Source organism: Lissotriton vulgaris, chromosome 10 (assembly GCF_964263255.1).
Source record: "Lissotriton vulgaris chromosome 10, aLisVul1.2, whole genome shotgun sequence".
Classification (NCBI taxonomy): domain Eukaryota; kingdom Metazoa; phylum Chordata; class Amphibia; order Caudata; family Salamandridae; genus Lissotriton; species Lissotriton vulgaris.
The window spans coordinates 55,456,289-55,477,532 of NC_141698.1; positions in this window are offsets into that span (position 1 = coordinate 55,456,289).

Here is a 21,244-nt window from a genome sequence, read left to right on the forward strand (position 1 = left end):
TTAAGGCAAGGACGCGAGCGCGGGCCGCGCAGAGACGGATCGGGCGGGTTTTTAAAAGGTTTCTGCTGTTCTTGTCTTTAGTTAAAAAAAATAACTCGAGCTGGGAGGAAAAAGCGACATAACTTGACTCTTGAGGGTGAAGACGAGACCCACAGGTGAAAAGTGGTCCCGTGTTATGTGGGATGCAACAGGCAGCCGTGGCTTCTAATGTAAGAGCGCATTGCATTCTGGGACTCGCTGCTAACCCTCAATTTACAAATTAATGTCTAAGAGCCCAGCCCTGGCTGAAAGTTTCAACATTGGGGATCCTTGGCAGCTCGCCATGCCCAGTGCCGGTGCTAAGGCGTCGAGGGTTGTTCCACCGCTCAGGGCGCCCCTTGGACATGGTGTACTAGAATGAAACTTGTGTTTGCCGACAAAAAGTTATTTAAAGATAAAATTAACGTTTAGGAGACTTTCATTTATTTACAAAAAATAAAAATATGTTTTGCCTGAAAATGCTGCAATGGTGTTTGAAGATTTTAGGTGTATTAAGCAAAAATGAAAACCTAGTATACGGTCTCCAAATTCTGATCTAATTTCTGCTTCAATCTGTCTCCCTTTCCTCCTTTACCAGCACTGCCCTGGGGATTACTTTCACGCCTTTTATCTTTCAAATCGTCATTGCTAATTTAATCCCTTGATATTTGAATTAAGATCTCACCTTGGCTTCCTCTCTTTATATGTTGCTTTTGTTTTCCTCTGGGCAGAGAGAGGTCGTCTCTAGGGCGGTGCCGGATTAGAGCGGGAATCGCCCGGACTCTGGTTTTATCAGCTATTCTTGACCCGGACCGCAGTTCCAGGCTGGTCCCAGCGATTCAGTAGCAGAATTAATGGGACCCCCTCAAAATGACAGTAGGTCAGGGAAAAGAGGGGAATGAAGACCACACTAAGCAGTAGATTGTCCCTCATTGACCGAAGTGAATCAATAATTATATACTTCTATTTCTTTATAGTCCATTCCAGAAGTACATTAGTGACCACCACAAAAAGTTCATTTTATTTTTTATTGTTTACACAAGATATATATATATATTTTTTTTTTAAAAAAGATTTTCTTATCTCATTCACGCTTCAACCAGAGGGACAAGAATTCGGGGGGACAGGGATCAGGGTGATAAGAGGAGAACAAGTGACGGATGGGCCAGAGGCAGTGCACCTGGACTAACAGGGTCAGAGTGACCAGGAAGGCAATGAGAGCCAGGAAGAAAAGCAGTCGAGCAGCACCAGAGCAAAAAATAAACAATGGATCTGAATCACAAGGATCAGAAAGGCCAGAAGGACATGGATCAGAAATAGGAAGAGGGGAAAGAGAATCTGAACCAGGAGGTCAAGAAAAGGATGACTAGGACTGAGAAGAGACTAAAGAGTAGGTGGAGGACCAGGACCTGGGAAGAAGATCAACAGGGGGAGAAGCAGGACCAGGAGCAGTAAGAAGAGGAGGAGGTAAGGATGAGGAGGGAATAAAAGATAGAGTATACCTTCAGGAGGAGGAGAGCAGTACCAAAAGGGGAGGAACACCCAAAAGATGAAAAGGATAAAGGACTAGGCCAATGAAGATTATGATGAGCAGACCAGGAAGGGGAGGAGGAACAGCATTAAGAAACCAAAGTCATTCCAGGCTTCGCTTATTAGTGCTCACGCTTAATTACAAAAGCCACAATTCTCTTATAAACAATTCTTAGTAGCATTTCTTAGACCACTGTCCCTTTAGAGAGACACCACCTCTTTCAGACCTCCCTCCCGCCCTCAGCTAAGTTAAGATGTAGTCTGTGACCAATGAAGTGAGAAAGAATAGCCTTACCAAATATTAACTTGTGAACTTGTGTGGGCAGCATTTGTCCAAAAAAAAAGCAACGGCCGACTGTCATGAACTCTCCCACTTGAATCTGCCCTTCGGGACTCTACCTGCTATTGCCGCTCACATGCATCCAGGGCTGTAGCTTCAGGGGGGTATTTGGGGTGTGACACCCCCCAAAACTAATGCAATCTTGCCCTGGCAGTTGGGTCTGGTGAGCCTGAATTGGGTCAGCTATATATGTTGGGATTTCTCATTTCACGGAGAGGTTTTACATTCTTCATTTTTTTGATTGGTAGCGTATATACCTATACTACTATTATAAAGAGAGAACTGTGTCCTTTGAGCCAGGTGAACTCGAAAAGTACACCACCAATCCAAACACCAAATACATCTTTGAAAACGTCAGGGCAAGCAGAAGGACATAGGCTATATAATAAAAAATGTATAAGTTGGAAGGGAAAAGTAATTTTTAAGGAAAAGTAGTCCCTTAGAAGTAGCGCCAGCTAACGACATGCATGCTGATGCGTGCTCACAGCACGGGGGAGCCCGGAAGCCGGAAGCAACACCCTGCGAGGAGCGGACAGGAGAAAGGAAGCGACACCCTCCAAGGTCCGGAGCGCGTAGAGGAGCGTCGACATGCCCAGGGGAGCGCGGAGTAAGAGCGGACAGGAGCGTTGGAAGAAGCGGCCAGGACCAAGAAAACCAGCGCGGAGAAACAGCGGACACGAGCGTGGGAAGAAGCGGCCAGAATCAACAAAACGGGAGCAAGGAAACACTGTAAGTACGCTCTGCTGCTCCCAACCGCTCTGCTGCGGCTCTCCTGCTGCAATGCTGCTCCCAGCCCCCTTCTGCCCCGGGCAACGCCGGGGCGGGCTGCTAGTTTATATATATTACAAGTGGTTAATCAAAACAGTAGTAAATCTGCAGCCATAAACGTATTTGTTGAATGGATGCAAATTTGCTCCTTTTTAGAATGCATAAACATTTGGAGTAGTGCACGTGGAAGGCTGCTCTATTCTCATGTTTCCAGGCATACTACTGACAATCAGACACCCAAAAGGTGATGATGGGAAATAATCCTTAATCTCTGCAATTGTCCAACCACTAAAAATCACTTGGGGGTTGTATTCCATCTAGACAAGGGCAAAAATTAAATTACACAGACATAATTTAGAAAATTTCAAGTTATCCTGTTACATGAAATTAAAAAAATTATACTATTACGACACCTTGCATAATTATGTGAAATTCGTAGTAAAATTTTGCAGCAAATGTTGCAATTTTCAATAAAAATTTAACCGCAAACACACAGGAACAAACGAATGCGAGTCGTTGTTGTTCGCGGTGCTCTTGTTTGCACGCGTGGGGCCAAAAATTGACATGAAGATGCATTTCACGTTAAAAGAATAAATTTGTAGTTTGCACAATTGCTCGTAATTTCACTGCAATTTCACATAATTATGTGAAACCAAATTGGATTCATTTGACACACCTCTAACCCATATCCATTTGTTTTTCGGCCAAGATGCCACTTTAGACAGAGGTCCACCTAATGCAAATCAGTACTGATCCTCTCGCCCATTTGAACAGTTCATCCTGAACCTTGGTCATCTCGCCCCTCCAGCCTGTCACCCATCACCTTTTAATTCGAAAATTTGAGATTCACACCCCCAAATCTCACTAAACTATTCCCTTTCCTTTATCTTCAGGTAATAGGTTTCCAGAGTAAATTCCTTTTATTTCCAGCACTGATTAAGTGTTTTCCTACGCATAATTCACTGATATTTGTCTTAAGAACAATAAATAAAATGTTAGGTTGATTAAAAACATCGTGCATTTAGATACTGTTACTGGTAGATTACTAGCAGAAGTGATTTGAAGTTTGCCCTGAATCTGAGGTCACCACCAGTGTCCTGATTACATTTTTAAAGGAATTTAGCTAGATCTGCTATAGGGTTTTCCCTACACACATTGAGGGGTTACAAGGGTCTCCCCGTCTTGGTCAGCACCATATCTACCGGCTCACACATATACACAGTAAGTAAATTTGCAGAGCGCCAACACTTCCTATGTACTAAAACCCTTTCTTTTGGCTGTCTATACATTTTTAAAGGAAGACCTATTTGCAGACAACGAGGTTCTGTTCACCTCCATACGATTCCACCATACAGTGCATTGAACTTTATGTTAATGTCAATGTGAGTGGCAAAAACAACACGTCAAAGATGTTGAAAGAGCTTTATTATTATTTATTTCAGATAAGGTACAGATCTCCTCTAGCTGCCCTTGAAGCAAGAATGAACAGGGCCCAATAGAAGTTTACGGCAAGGCATGCAGTGAAGGTAAAATAGGATCTTAAGAGATTTTACTCCATGAAGGAGATTGTGTTAAGGTAAAAAAAAAGATATTGTACAAAATACCCAAAGTTTTGACCAACTTTCTAAAAAAATATATATATTTAAATATGGTTGAAATAGGGATGGGTGTTTGGAAGCAGGATAATGGAGTTTTGCCCCGCGGACTGGGATGAAATGGACCTGATTGGTAAATGTGGACTATTCCTCTTAGAAACGTCATCAGCCAGAACTCTGAAAGCCACATGTCTGTGTAAAGGCGAATGAGGATTTCACTGTATGATATTCACTTGTTTTTTAAAATTCTGGAGTCCCAGGTGGATCCAGCATTTCAGTCCAATCACCAGATATTTGTGACAAGCTTAGGACGGTGGCGCCAAATCTTGCACGGTTTAAGGATTGTGACCTATAGGGCAATCGGTGAGGCTACTGCTCAGAGAGGCATCGTACGGGGAGCCTCAGCGTGGCCTACACATACTTCTTCTGGTACCCAGGAGGCCAAAAGCAGACAACAAGTCCATGCTCAAGGGGATCCTGATCGAAGTTAGTGGGTAACAGGGGCCTCCAGAGGTACTAAAAAGTAGTGCCACATAGGTTGTCCCCAGGTGAGATCATTTAAAGTGCTGGAGAGAAGCTTTAGCATTCATGCTCAATCCTTGGCAGTGGAACTTCCGCCTACTAACATTCCATAACACTGTTCAAAATGTGGGTGCCTGGCAGTGGAAGGAATGGGTTGCTTTGTAGCATGTGCCCATTCTGGGGCACCAGGCATGGGCTGCAACGTGGATGGGGAAAGTGATTAGGACTGGCAATGGAGGCTTGGCTCCCAGGATGCATTGTGGAGATCATAGCAACATGCCACCATGCAGGTACAGATCCAAGAAAGCTGCTCTGGTAGTGTTAGACCTGTCAGCCTTTCGGTGGTCTTCCCATAACCCTTTTGCCTTACTCCTCCAAATTTGTCTGATCCAGTTTTTGTTGGCTTTAGCACTCTGTGCACTTTACCACTGCTAACAAGCGTGAACGTGGTTGTGCTCACTCCCTAAAATATGGTAGCCTTGGCAGGTCCCCAACTGGCATATTTAATTTACTTTTACGTCCCTAGAAAAGTGGTACTACATGTACCCAGGGTCTGTAAATTAAATGTTTCTAGTGGGCTTGCAGCACTTGTTGCGCCGACCACTTAATTACCCTTACAAACCTGTCCAAGGTCTACCATTGCAGCCTGTGTGTGCAGATTTAAGCTGCCATTTTTACCTCTCAAAATAAACCTTTTGCCAGGCTCAGGCCTTCCTTTTTAATACATATAAATCCCTCTAGGATAGGCCCTAAATCACCCACAGGGCAGGGTGCAACATATTAAAAAAGTAGGACGTGTACGTTTAACATGACCTGGTAATGAAAAACTCAAACATTTGTTTCCCACTACTCAAAGTCCTGCTTCTCCCATAGGAAAACACTCCAGTTACCTTATAACATTTATTACGCTGTAACTTCCAAATGGGAACAGGTAAACAGTTAATGGTTGGTGTCTTTAGAATTGTAATGAAAATCTTCTTTTGTATTAAAGTCGACTTTTGAATTGCAATTTTGAAAATGTCACTTTTAGTAAGTTGGCATCTTCCTGCCTCGCCATTTAATGCGTTCAGCCTGCCTCTGGGTCACATTACTGGGTGTTGTTGGTAGTTGGGCTTTGTTTAAACCAGAACACTTCAAGGGGAATCCTCTAGAATCTTCTCCCACTTCGAAAAGGACATGAAGTATAAAGATATTATCCTGTGGATACTACAGAAGAAGGACTTTTGTCCTGCTTTGCTGCCAGAAGGTCTGCCACTCTGCTACCCTGCTTGCTGAGAAGGAAGATTGGACCTGCACCATTCATCCCAGGTTGCAGTGACCTCAAGAGGCAGCCAACTGAACTCCTGTTCTGAGCTATAGAGACATAATAAGCTCAAGAAGCCCTCTGCAACAGCACAGGTGCTGCCTGGACATCCCTGAGCTCTTCTGGCCTCTGCTAGAGTGAGTTTCGGACCCCCAAGTGGTGCCCCTCAGGTCCAGGACCCCTGGATTGGCCTCAGTTGAGCTCCCCGACGTTTTGGACTCTATGCAAACAGGCCCGTTTGAACCAAGACGTTGCTGCCTATGCCGCCCAACCCTCCAGGCAAGCCCGGCAACAGGAAAACAACGTGGCTCACCGACGACCTCAAAGAATCGAAGAAATCCTGCCGAACCCTCGGGAAAACCTGGCGCCGCTAACAGACGACAGAAAACATGACAGCCCTCAAGAACGCCACCTACAAACATCACCAGCTGGTCCGCACCACCAAAAAGACATTGTTCAAAGAACGGCTGGACAACAACACACACAACAGCAAGGAAATCTTCAGCATCGTAAAAGAGCTCTCCAATCCCAACGCCAACAGCAACGACATCACACTGTCGTAAGACCTCTGCAACTCCCTCGCCAGGTTCTTTTACCGCAAGATCGCCGATATCCACAACAGCTTCGACGCCCAGTCTCCACCCCCTGCGACCAAACCAACGCCCCCTACAACCACCCTCAGCGCTTGGACTCCCATCAGCACGGAAGACACCGCCCACGCTATGAACACCATCCACTCTGGCTCTGCTTCCAACCCATGCCCTCAACAAATCTTCAACAAAGCCGACACCATCATCGCTCCCCACCTACGGAACGTTATGAACAACTCCCTCGCATCCACCACCTTCCCATAGAGCTGGAATCACGCAGAGATCAACGCCCTACTAAAGAAACCCACAGCGGACCCTAAAGACCTCAAAAACTTCCGCCCCATCTCTCTTCTTCCCTTCCCGGCGAAAGTGATTGAGAAGATCGTCAATAAACAGCTTACCGCATTCCTCAAGGCCAATGGATCCCCCGACCCATCCCGGATTTCGTGCCAACCACATAACCAAGACTGCCCTCATCGCAGCCACCGACGACATCAGGACCCTCCTCGAAAACGGGAAAAACCACTGCCCTCATCCTCCTAGACCTCTCAGCCGCCTTTGATACAGTCTGTCATCGCCCCCTTAATAACCCGCCTCCACAACGCCGGGATCCAAGGTAAAGCCCTGGACTGGATCACCTCATTCCTCTCCGACAGAACCCAGAGAGTCCGCCTCCCTCCCTTCCACTCCACGGCCACCGAGATCATCTGCGGCGTACCCCAAGGCTCATCGCTCAGCCCAACCCTCTTCAATATCTACATGAACCCCCTCGCCACCATCGCACGCAAACACAACCTCAACATCATCTCATACGCCGACGACACCCAGCTGATACTCTCCTTCACCAAAGACCCAGCCACCGCCAAACTCAACCTCCAGGAAGGAATGAAAAACGTCGCTGAATAAATGAAACTCAGCCGTCTGAAACTGAACTCAGACAAGACGGAGGTCCTCATCCTTGGACCATCCCCATCCGCCTGGGACAACTCCTGGTGGCCCACAGAACTGGCCACCGCACCGACACCCACTGACCACGCACGCAACCTGGGATTCATCCTGGACTCCTCTCTCATGATGACCAAGCAAGTCAAAGCCATCTCATCTTCATGCTTCAACACCCTGCGCATGCTCAGTAAGATCTTCCGATGGATCCCTACCGGAACTAGAATGACAGTCACCCAGGCCCTCGTCACCAGCCGACTAGACTTCGGGAACGCCCTATACGCAGGAACCTCAGTCAACTTCAGAAAAGTCTCCAACGCATACAGAACACATCCGCACGACTCATCCTCGACATCCACCACCACAGCCACATATCAGCCCACCTGAGAGACCTGCAATGGCTCCCTGTCAACAAAAGGATCACGTTCAGGCTCCTCACCCACGCACACAAAGCCTCCACAACATAGGCCCTGAATATCTCAACAACCGCCTCACGATCTACACTCCAACACGCAAACTCCGCTCCGCCAGCCTCGCCCTCGCCACCGTCCCACGGATCTGCAGAACCGCCGCCAGAGGAAGATCATTCTCCTACCTGGCGGCCAAAACGTGGAACTCCCTCCCTGCCCACCTACGACTGACCCAAGACCACCTCACATTCTGGAAACACCTCAAGACCTGGCTCTTCGAGCAGTAGCGACACCACCCCCCCTCCTGCCCCAGCGCCTTGAGACCCCCCATGGGTGAGTAGCGTGCTCTACAAGTGCATTGATTGATTGATTGACATTGACCATCTGCAACGCGCTCCCTGCTCCTTGTGGCCCTGAGCGGAACTCTTATGCATGACTTTGAAGGAAACTCTTCCAGCTGGACTAACCTGGTATCTGTACCCAGCTGCGCTGCTGCTCTATCATGGTCAGCCTGAACTTGTGTTTTTCACCCTGTCTCGCACAACCAGATTGCCACAAGTGGTGCTTTGTGGTGCTATTTTCACTTAAATCTTTAAAATTGCATATCGCCAGTTCTACTAATTGGATTTTAGTCTTTTCAGATTCTCATTACTTATTCAAATGTACTATTTTTTTAAACTGGTGTGGGCTTTTTCTTGTCTTGTGCTTTTACTTTATTGCTGTTTGAACTGATGCATAAATACATTGCCTCTAAGTTAAGCCTGACTGCTCGGTGCCAAGCTACCAGATGGTTGAGCTCTGGGTAATTTGGCGTTTGCTTGTGACTTTACTCTGACAATGATTGTGGTTGCTGCATGAGTAGGGTTTCACCCCCATCAACCAGTAACCCCGTTTCTTACAGGTAGGAAACTTTCCACCTCTCTGACAGTTTTTCCAGGGGAGGAGTCGGTGCTTGCGGAATCTGTAATCTTCTGTTGTTAGGCTGTCTTCCACATCCTTTATACTGACAAAGGCACAGATGCAACACATTCCAGCGCATTTAGCCCAACACCCTAAAATAAACTGACACCGACCAGCACCCTCACAGTATGGGGGTGGGGTGGTCAAGATGATTATTTTACAATGAACATAAGTCAGGGGCCACCAATTGTGGATGCAGCCGGGGTTGCTTTCGTCAGACTTTGGCCCAGAGCTAAAGGGAGAAAGGCAAAGAAGGTAGGAAGAGAAAGATTGAAAAAAAACATTTACGAAGAGAGGAGGTAGCGATAAGAGAGCCTACAAGACTGAGATAGAGACTGGAAGAAAGAGATGAAGAAATTATATTGGAGGGAATCAAGACAAGGCAGCTTTGATATGTGACAAACCTGCCATCCAGCTGAACCAGTGGCAAGTTCCTTTGTGGACCTTGTAGGTATTTTGTATTTATTTTTTGTTTTTACATTTTAAGCATTGCCCCCTTGCTATTCCTACCATGTTTTAGCACCAGATAAGTATCTGCAGAGAAGCTATGGTTTGGACAAGAGCTCAACCAGGTGAGATCTTAGGAGGTCAAGGTGTGTGTGACATTACTTTCACTATCCCTTGCGTTTTAGTGAATTGACACTCATATTATCTCTTTCAGACAGCCTTTTGCCACACCTGCTTACAGCCCAATAGACTTCAAGGGTATCGATGGGTAACACTGGAGCTGGTGCATGGATTTACTCTGTGGACAGTGTGTGCTCAAATGTATACCTAATACAAAACCATGCTGGTAAATTTTGGAGGGATGTTGCAGTGGGATATCTGAAACAACTAGGTGAATACTGTACTGAGGGCCTGCGGAGCTGACTGTGGCCTTGGGAACTCTGAGGGCCCTGGCATGTTTCATCAAATTCTGAGATGACCTGCCAACTCACACAGTGCCACTGTGTGTCACACACAAGATCTGCTCTCTTCACGCACGTGCCGATTCCTTTGCTAAGGCGGAGGAGCGTTGCCCCACTGCTTTTTAGCAGTGCAAATAAAGAAAAAATAAAAAGATAACTCAATGTTACTATCAGTATCTTTTTTCCTGCTGCTGCAGGTTTGCGGGTGGGGCTGCTCTGCTGACAGAGGAGCAGGGGGAAGATTCATGGGCACTCTAAGTGCGCATGAATGTTTGGCAGGCCATATTTGTCCGGCCAAACATTCATGCGCACTTTGCATGTTCTTCACCCAGGCTGCATTACACCCTGCGTGGAGAACATGCCCCGGCTCCCATTCCCTGGCTGAGCTCCGAACCACAGCGCTCAGTCCAATCACAACGCTGCATTGCAGCGTTGAGATTGGCTTAGGGGAGCCTGTGTTCTTCCTGTTCTGACGCCGAGGAGAGACGCAGTGATCAGGTAAGTTTATTTTTCTATTTTTAATCCCCTAAACCCCTCCCCCCACAAAACCCCTGCCAACCCCGATCCGTACCAGTCGCTACTGCTTCAAACGATTCCCTGGTAAGGAGCCAATATTGCCTATGTTCTTATTGCTGTGAAATGAAAAATAGTTTTTAAAAAAAGGAGCCAATATTGCACTGTAGCAGGAAAAGCAATGTGGAAACTTGTGCAGAGAATGCATTTCCAGCTTGGATTTTTTATATGGGGCGGGGGAGAGACTTTTAAAATTGATGTCTGTTATGGGGTGTAAAAACACCCCAGGACATCAGCACCGGCCTCAGTTGGCTTGTGTTTAGCAGAAGCGGTTTGTTTGGTGGGGGAGGGTGCATAAGTGCCTCCTAGGTAGTTCTGAGCACAAGGCCCCACCCCTCCAAGGCTTTTCCCCGCTCCTCACATGGCAGTATTTTCCTTAAGGTTGACAAGTCTGCCTGTGAGACTGTCGGTCGGTGCCATCGTTAGTTGTATACGTGCAGGTGAATGTGTCTGAGCAGGACCCTACTGGGAAACTAGAAGCAGCCCCACAAAAGTGCTCACACTAACCCCTCCCGCGTCATCTCATGCAACCTCTTAACATTCCTCTCAGGGGCGGCCTTAGGTATGTGCAAGCTGTGCACCTGTACAGGGCCACCAAACCAATATATATCCTTAATATAATAATCCTCTGAGGATGGATACATATTTACGTGGCGGCCCCTGACAGGGATTTGGTGGCCTCCGGCTCTGTTCCACTTCCAAACACCCTGCCCCCCCTCTCTCTGGCCTCTGTGCTCCACCCCGCCCGGACCCCCTCTTCCGGGGCCCCCTACCTACGCTCCCTGCCCAGGGCCGCGATGAGCCTAGAGCCACCCCTGTTCATCTATTCTCTCTCTCCCCTTCTCCCTCGTTGATCAGTTTCTCTCTACCTACCTCTTCTTTCTCTCTTGAAGCCTCCCACTGCCTGCTGCAGTTAATCTCGTGGGTAAGTGACAGCAGCACCAGGCCCTGGCCTTTCAAAAATGGCCTCCCAGGCCACCAGCCCATGGGGGAAATGCCCGGTGGAATAGGCGGCCAGTCCGGCCGTGCGTCCGAGGGACCCTGTCACGCCACCGCTGCCAGCTCACTGCCGCTCGCGCTCTCCCCGGGATCTGTAGCCGGGTTGTCGCGCCCTGGAGCACGGATGTCAGATAAGCCTGTGCAGCGCCTCCTGACAGATGGTGACAGGCGCGGCGCGAAGAGCTTGGTCTGTGAAAGCTTCTGTCACAAACGCTTTAGGCCCGAATGGAAGATGGCGCTCCCTGTGTCGTGGCAAGGAGTTGGAGGGGTGTAAAGGGGAGGGGGGCAGCCGGGCAGAGACACCATAACAGCACAGCAGAATGGATATATGTTGTATTTGCCTCGGTGTGTGTGTGCATTTGGTACATGCGCACACACTCGGGCACATACACAAATTCATCGACACTATGCAAAGACGCACATGAACACAAACATGTGATTGTACATGCACACAGCGGCAAACGCACACTGTACATGGCAGTTTGTGTGTGGTTGCCTTTGTGTGCATGCTCAAGCACCAGTTTGGCTGCTCTTGGGTTTGCATGTGCCTTACTATTGTCTCAATAAGTTTGAGTGTACATGCATATGGGTTTGTGTGCATATGTACATGTGTGTTGTCTACTGGTATAAGTTGTGTAAGTTTTTACATGTGTGTGAATATAGGTGCGTGTGTGTCTGTATCTAGGTGTTTTTCTGGGTGTGAATTGTTAGTGGTGTGTGTGTGTGTATACAAGCATGTATATGTATATTTTTGTATGGTATATGCAGGTATGTGCCTTCATGTGAGTGATTACCGGTGTGTATAAACAGATTGTGGGTTCTCAGAGGATTCCTGTCTGCATCCATGTCTCTGAGTTTCTTTGTGAATTTATTTATTTGATCTATTTTTATTCTGTAAGCTTTTTCTGTCCTAACTGCAGTACAAAAGAACAGAGCAGTAAAAAAGGACAGAATTGCAAAAGAATTATAAAGATCAAAAGCTAATGCGGAGACGCAAAATGACAGGTCTGTATGAGGCGATGTTCCTTTAAAGATGTCTTAATAAAGCCAAAAATGAGAACAAGCGAAGGAAAGACATTCCAACGTTTTTTTTGTCTCAATTAATGATGAAAGGAGTGACACTACAGAAGCACAGTAGGATGAGGAACTGTAACAAGACCAAGAGATGCAGAGCGAATACCACTTTGAAGTCTGACGGAGAGTGAGAGGAGCTAGACAAGAGCTGAAACACTTAAAACAACACAGATAAAAATGAAAGAAGCTGAGCTAGCTTCAGCAGGAAGATGCAGGGTTCAAAGAGGTCAAATACAGAAGACACAGAATGGATAACTTCAGCCTCCCTGAGCAGTGCCAGGATTCTTGCTTCTCTAGTCAAAGGCCTTGTTCCATCTCTCACAACTGGTCTACCTTGTATGAATACAGGGTCAATATGATACCTCCTCCTGGGGGCTTCCCTGGCGACCTCCTGCTGTCATGCTGCCTATGACGTCCTTAGAGAACCAACAGTAGTGTTGGCAGACAACCCTAGAGAGAACAGTATTTAAGGCAACATTAAACTAAAGTTTAGGAACTTGTTTCAGAGAAGAAAAATAAATAAAGACCCGGGACAAATGTAGCTTTATCCAGGCACATGGCAACATTCTTTCTATGTAGCTTCTGTGACACAGTGCAAAGAAACTGAAAGATAGCAGTTGTAAAATTCAGAAAAACACCTCCTCAGTTTTCATGAGCCGGGAATCCTTCTGTGATGTCATGTGACCTGCTGTGAATTCAGAAATGAAGGCCAGCAAGGAACTGGAGGACTCCGCCTCTGCATATTCATTTGCACTACTCCATTACTGCCACATGTCACTCAACGGAACATTGCTTTCCAGTACTTAATTTGTAAACAAGTGCGTGCCAGGGCCCTCGTCAAGAGGTTATTGCATCTTGCACCACCCATTGCCTCTGCCAGCGCTGCCAATGACAATACCTACACAACTACTATCTTTCACACCTAATTAGTGTGATAATTCAGACTATTTCAGGTCCCCAAAACCAAAAGAATGGCTTGGGCGGCAGGTATCAGCCATTTGGTATAGAATTAATAAACAACTGTTGCTGTGCTAATCTCTGAATTAGAGAAAGAGTGCCACCATGTGGCAGACTGTCATAAGCCAGTGTTGGCAATTAAGTGTTGGTGCCCAGCACCGGAAACCACATGCTCAAATTAAGTACTGTTGTTTTTATGTGCCCAAACAGTTGAAGGTGCTGAAAGGGATATTTTGAGAAACATGGTGGTCTTGTTGATGCGAGGTACAGTGGCGAGGGCTTGGCTGGAGGAACGTAGTTGGCGGGAGGGGGTGTAGAAGGACAGTCTTGAGTTGAGGCATTCTGGTCCGATGTCAGAGAGTGATTTGTGTGCGTGGGTTAGCAGTCAGAAAGTGATTCTCTTATTGACGGGTAGCCAGTGGATGTCTTTCAGGTGACCAGAGATGTGTTCGTTGCGTGGGATGTCTAATATGATTCTGGCTGAGGCGTTTTGGATTCGTTGGAGTTTCTTTTGGAGTTTAGCGGTAGTGCCTGCGTAGAGGGTGTTTCCGTAGTCCAGTCGGCTCGTGACCAGAGCATGGGTGACTGTTTTCCTGGTTTCGGTGGGGATCCATCGAAATGTTTTTTTGAGCATGCGAAGAATGTTGAAGCAAGATGAGGATACGGCGCTGACTTGTCTGTTCATTGAAAGTGAAGAATCCAGGATAACGCCTAGGTTCCGTGCGTGGTCTGTCGGGATGGGTGCTTTTCCAAGGGCTTCCGGGCACCAAGAGTCGTCCCATGCAGAGGGGGATGTACCTAGGATGAGGACTTCTGTTTTATCTGAGTTCAGTTTCAGACGGCTGTGTTTCATCCATTCAGCAACTTCTTTCATTCCTTCGTGTAGGTTAGTTTTGGCGGTGCTGGGGTCCTTGGTGAGAGAAAGGATCAGTTGAGTGTCATCCGCGTAAGAGATGATGTTGAGGTTGTGTTGGCGGGCGATGTTTGCGAGGGGGCTCATGTATACGTTGAAGAGGGTGGGGCTGAGAGAGGATCCTTGTGGTACGCCACAGATGACTTTGGTGGCCTCGGACTTGAATGGTGGAAGGCGGACTCTCTGGGTTCTTCCGGTGAGGAACGAAGTGATCCATTCAAGTGCTTTTCCATGTATTCCGATGTTGGTGAGGCGTTGTAAAAGGGTGCTGTGGCAGACTGTGTCGAATGCTGCAGAGAGGTCGAGGAGGATGAGGGCGACTGTGTCTCCATTGTCCAGTAGAGTTCGAATGTCGTCTGTTGCTGCGATGAGGGCGGTCTCAGTGCTGTGTTTTGCTCGGAAGCCAGATTGTGAGGAGTCGAGGGATTTGTTGGCTTCGAGGAAAGCGGCGAGCTGGTTGTTGACAGCTTTCTCGATTACTTTGGCCGGGAATGGAAGGAGCGAGATGGGGCGGTAATTTTTGAGTTCGGTGGGGTCCGCTGTGGGTTTTTTCAGAAGGGCGGTGAGTTCAGCGTGTTTCCAGTTTTCCGGAAAGGTGGCGGAGTTGAAGGAGCAGTTGATGACGTCTCGGAGGTGCGGTGCTATGACGGAGTCTGCTTTGTTGCAGATGTGGTGAGGGCATGGGTCTGTGGGGGATCCTGAGTGGATGGAGTTCATTAGGCGGATGGTGTCCTCAGTGGAGATTGGGTTCCAGTCGTTAAGGGTGTTCGCGGGGGGAGACTCCATCCAATTTAATGTCTGCAGCCTCACAATGTATTTTAAATAGAGTCAGTTTATTTGTTATAGCCTTATGCATAAAACATTGTATGAAATAATGTGAATACAATCCACCCTCTTTCTATGAAAGTGGAATGCATTTACCGGAGGTAACTGGTGGCTGTTGATGCAAACTTTGGATTTTGTGCAGCTTGGTCCGACCAGAGAGGAAGGAGTCAGGTGGCACCAAGTCCTATAGGCCGCCTGGCGGTCCAGGCCCCGTGCGTCATGATGTCACACTCCTCCACCCAGTGCATTCTTTTGGACAAGAGAGACAGAAAAGCTTTAAAACCCCCAAGACACAAGATTCACAGCTTATACAATACAGAGGAGAACCCTACTAGCACTTTTTACAGTGTAAGGTGAAACCCTAGATCATGAAAATGCCGAACACCTCCCCTATGCTTCATATGTTTTGTGGCTTGTATTAACTTGCAGAAGCCAGTTTGCTGTTTGTTCAACTCAACACAATGCTAAACAACACGCATTATCCATAGGGGCACACTGGGAGCAAACAGAGAAGTTGTGGAAGAGATTGACTTTCTGCTCATCATTGAAGATTGCAGACAGGTTTAGCACATAGGCTTGGAGGGTCAGTTTCAGTTTCTGGATGCACTGTCCAAAAAGGATTAAGCCGTTGTATGTTCCTTTTGGAAAACAGATGGTTCCATGAGAAGTGATTGCGTTCTCTACACACTTTCAACATTGATGTGGAGTACAGAGGAGTGGGTGCCTATAGACGCTTGTGGGTGATCCAAGCTATTGTGTAGAAGTCCAAATTGGAAGCATGCACCCTTGGCCGACACATTGATTTGTGATTGAAGGCTGAGATTTTTGTCGAGAATGAAATCCAAGAATTTTGCATCGTCAATGATGGCAGGCTTGCAGTCACGGAACGTCAATCCTGAATTGAACCGGTGTAGTTGAGCGTGAAGTAAGAGAAACTCTGTTTTTGACTGGTTGAGCTTCAAGCGAAATGAAATCATCCAGTCTTGAAACATTTGTCAAATTTGGGCAAGATTTATAACATTGATGTGTGAGGCAATCTAAAGATGGAGCTGTGTATCTTCAGGGTGTTGATGATTGAAGCTGCCTCAGTTATTGAGTAGTATTTCAAGAGGTTTGATGTAAGATTGAAAAGAGCTTGGGTCAGTATGGAACCTTGAAAAACCCCTGTGTCAAGGCCACCAGACTGGAAAAGTTATTATCAAGTTTATTCTGCTGCAAAAGTTAGCCAAACAGACAAACTATTTGAGGACTAAGTCATCAGGGCCATGCATTCTTTTAAAATATTAATGTGTGTGGAGTTATTTACAGTATCAAAGGCAGCAGAATGGTAAAAAAGAACTAGCAGAACTGATTGACCAGAATCAAGATTCCGAAGTGCATTGTCGGCTACCTCTCGCGGGTCTGTTTCAGTGATACAGCTTAGTCTGAAACCTGATTGAAAGTCACCAAAATGATGGTTACTGGAGAGAATTTGTGTAAGTTACACTGCAACACAAGTTTCAATAACTTTAGCAGGGAAGGGCAGACCTAAAACATGGTGTAAAGTTTTTAGATCATTTTCATCTACTGAATGACTGTTCTGTAGGGCAGTGAATACCCAATTTTATGGCAGTCCAGGAAAACTCCTTAAGCAATTTTGAAATAGGCTAATTTGCTCTAGTATAGTTAGAGCTGGTGAGAGAGGCCTTCAGTTAGATCACAGGAACCTGGTTAATGAAATGATTTTACCTACGTAATGGTTTTGGCAACACATCCTCCTGTATTATTTTGAAATAAAGCCAATTCTCTTTGAAAATACATATTCATTTCGAGCCCCTCTGTAAATCAGGAGGTTGACTTTCTTATCAAAGATTTTAGCAATGTTTTCTGTTTTAGCTGCAGAATCTTCAAATCTGAATGCTGTAAGAGAATTATTCATTAGTCCTTTTCAAAAAGTTGGTCCACGTAATTCTTGGCAGTATGTATGGGAGATTTTATAATGCTGAACTCTGTATTGAAAATATTTCTCTTATTTAGTTTTCGGCTCACTCTAAGGATATCTAGATTAACAAAGGGTATTTTTTTGCAGTTATTCTCCAGCGTTCATACAGTGCATATGGTTTAGGCATTTGTCCCATGTGAAAAGTTATCTAGAAATTCAAACATTCGTTCAATGTATCTAGCTGTGGCTCTGGCTGTAAACAAAGGCTTCAGGGAGCCTGAGGGGATTTCAATCCCCTTGCACTCCCTGAATGCTTTGTTTTATTTGTTAGAACATTCTGCCCTCTAGTGGCAGAATTTTCTAATAGCCTTATAGCCCTTCCGTAGCAGGGCTATACCGGCAATTAAAGTCCTGCTGCTTTGTTAAAGTACCTCACATTCGGCTTGGGCCTTTAACGCTGAAGCGGGCCTTTAATAGCCGGTATAGCCCGCTACGGCGGACTATAAGCCTATATTAAATGCTGAAGTGTTTTAGCCACATTGTCCATTACCACAAGTAACGTTGCCTAGGTGTGCTTCAATATATGGCCAGTGGGTTACCACCCAATCCTGTCCAAGATGCTCTAAACCTTCTGCAGTGTAGAAAAGGTGAAAAGACTAAGACACAAACCTGAAGAGAACTGGCCAGGATATGGCTCTGGCCCCCTGGAGCGCTTTCAGACTAGAACTAGGGAGTGCAGGCGCGTGGGATTTTTCATTATCTGCTATGTGGTCCCCTGTATCTTAGTATATTAGCCCCTTGGCGGTCTCTTCTGCTAGTCTTTTGGTATTTTTCTATAACGATGTATTTATGCATTAGATGCTATCTGCTAATTAGGCTTTTTGATCGCCAAACACGAGCGAATTAAAAACACTTATCACGGTCCGGCAAAGCCTTTATTTTGTCGATTGCAAGAAAGAACCAATTACCGCATAATGTAATTTTCTTTTTCCAATATTCGGAAAATCTGAGTGAGGTACTTACAGATATGTTAATGACAAATCTCTGCGGAAACCACACAATAGAGCAATTACACGCGCTTGTATTTGTGTATTAATTCTCTGCTTCCCTTTTTTTTTTTTTGAATGAAGAATGTGCGCCTGTTCTTCCGCTCCTAAACTTGGAACAAACTTCTGACTTTTTAGAAAAGAAAAAAAAATCCAGACGTCAGTTTAGAGATTGGAGACTGCCGCAGAATCCCAAGATACCTAATACATTTAGCTATTTCTGCACATGAAATTGTAATTAGGTACAGATGTGCGTGCAAATATGTGGCACACTTTTGTGCAGCGGTGCTGGAATAATGTTCAGCTCTGTGTACCCCGGCGAGATTGCCACATGGTTCACTTTACGAAATCCTCTCACTTTAAACTCAGACATTTGAACACCAATCTCCATGACAAAAGAAGCAGCAGCCATTTGTCAGAAGACAGAGTCTGACATTTGACATGTCTTTGAATGTGACAAGAAAAAAACTAAATGTAAAGCATCTTTATTGCTCATTCACTTTCCTATCTCCAGTGTGGTCATTTTGGGGGTGCTGTGGTACCCCGCACCCACACGTCTACTTCCAGCGTCTATGCTATCGAACATGAAAAGGTTCTCAAAAATATTTTTTTCCGTGGGCTAAATAATTTGACCATGTAGGCGCCTTCATTATGGCAACCCCGTGAGCTGTGGGATCTTTGCTTTCCAATTCTGAGAAAAAACCTGTAGCTATTTCTGTCCTTCAAGAGGTGTACATTCAAGAGTGGTTTCGGGAGGAGAAACTACATGAAAATAGTAGGTGAATAACCACAAACTTGCAAATTTGCAGTCGTTATGTCGTTTTTCCACTTTGCCCACCTGATTGCCATCTGTCCAGCCCTGCACACTAGATTTACTGATGTGGAAATTCCACAATCCGTCAGAAACACCATGTGACAAAATCCCTCGTTTAAGGTAAACCCCTCCACCATTCCTCATTCTTTGAACCAGGAATAGAATGTTTCCTCACAAATGACAAGCACAAACCATTTGTAATATCAAACACTCTGGTTTTCTGCCTCTTGTTTCCCTCTTCCAGTGGTGTTGCTAGAATGCTATGAACCCTAATGACAATATGCAAATTGAGCCCTACATTCCTTATGTGGTTCTAAAAGCATATCTACTAATTACTGCACAGTGGGACCCTGACACTGCTGGGTCCCTGCACCTGCTGTAATGTTGATAGCGCCGCCCCAGCATTACTTCCAACATCTCATCCTCCGCTGTAGTACCTCTAAAAAAATACATCTAAAAACAGAAAGACTCCATCAGCCCCCTGTTCATTAAGACTAGAAAATCAAAAATTTAGAAACTTGGAACGTCACTGGCGCCGAGATTACGATCTCACCACGAGAACACGGTATAAGGGAGCAATCACCTAATACAAGCATCTTCTAATTACAGAAAAAAGCAAATACTACATTAACCAAATTGAAACAACGCACAACTCTGTGAAACAGCTGTTCCAGGTCGTCACTAAACTCTCAGGACCAGAGATCAACCCGCCCTTAACCCCCACGCAAATTTTCTGCAATTCTCTCGCCACCTTCTTTCAGGAAAAAGTCACCCACATCTACTTCAATTTCTCGTCCCACTCCTCAACTAACAACCTACTTATCACACCTAATGTAGAATCACACTCCACCAACCCCCAGCTTTACATTCCCCTAACAATATTCCCCCCACCTTCTCTGAATTTGGCCAGGTCACTACAGAGTACATTATCGACCTCATATCCACCACTAAATCCGGCTCCCCCAACGACCCATGCCCCACACCACAAAAAAACGTATAAAGATATCATAGGTCCCGAATTGGCCAAAATTTGTAACTCAATGTTCATGACAGAACTTACCGTTCCATCTGGAAAGAAACCATTATCAAACCATTGCTTAAGAAACACAACCTTAACCCTACTGAAACCAAGAATTATAGACCTATTGCTTGCCTCCCTTTTTCCGCAAAGATCTTTAAAAAAGTGATGAATACTCACCTAGCCCACTACATTGACAACAACAGCATCCTAGATGATACCCAATTTGGTTTTAGGAAAGGCCATGGCACAGAAACTGCCCTGATCAAGACATCTGACGAAATCAGGATGACTCTTGAGAAGGGAGGTGCAGAGATCCTGGTGCTGCTGGATCTTTTGGCAGCATTTGACACGGTCAATCACTCAACTTTAATCGACCGTGTCTCAGCCATAGGTATCAAAGATAAAGCCAAGGCACTCCTAACATCCTTCCTGTCTAACCGCACCCAACTAGTAAAGCTCAGCAACTTCAAATCCCCTCCGTTTTCACTGCCAAGCGGGGTCCCTCAGGAATCCTCGCTAAGTCCGACCTCATTCAATATATATGTGTCGGAACTTACCAGGATCATTAAGTCTTACAACCTGCGATTAACTTCTTACGCAGACGATACTCATTATGTGCTAGAGATCCACAACAATGGCAGAATAGTCTCGGCTAACTTTCAAGAGGGAATGCTTGCTATCAGCTCCTGGATGGCAAACAATTGTCTCAAACAAAACTCCGAAAAGACGGAGGTGATGATATTCAATAATCTCCCCCCAAGCTGGTTTTCTTCCTGGTGACGAGTAGAATTAGGCCCACCTTCGTCCCCTGTAACTAAAGTCAGAAATTTGAGAGTCATCTTTGACGACAAATTATCTTTTATTCATCATGTCAACTCAGTCGTCTCCTCATCCTTTTTCACCATCAGGATGATAAAAAAACTCCTGCCTTTCCTTCCTCCTAATACAGGTATGACTTATCAGCACCCTCATTATGGGTAAGCTAGACTATTGTAATAGTCTACTTAGCGCTCAGGAAAAAGTCTTACACAAACTGCAGATGGTGCAAAATGCAGCGACAAGAATCCTCTCAGGCACCCCTAAGTTCAAACCCATCTCCAAGGTACTCCGACAACTTCACTGGCTGCCTATTAAGAGTAGAGCAAAAATCAAGGCCCTCTGCATTGCCTACAAGGCAATCCACAACACAGGACCTAAATTCCTCAAGAGAAGTCT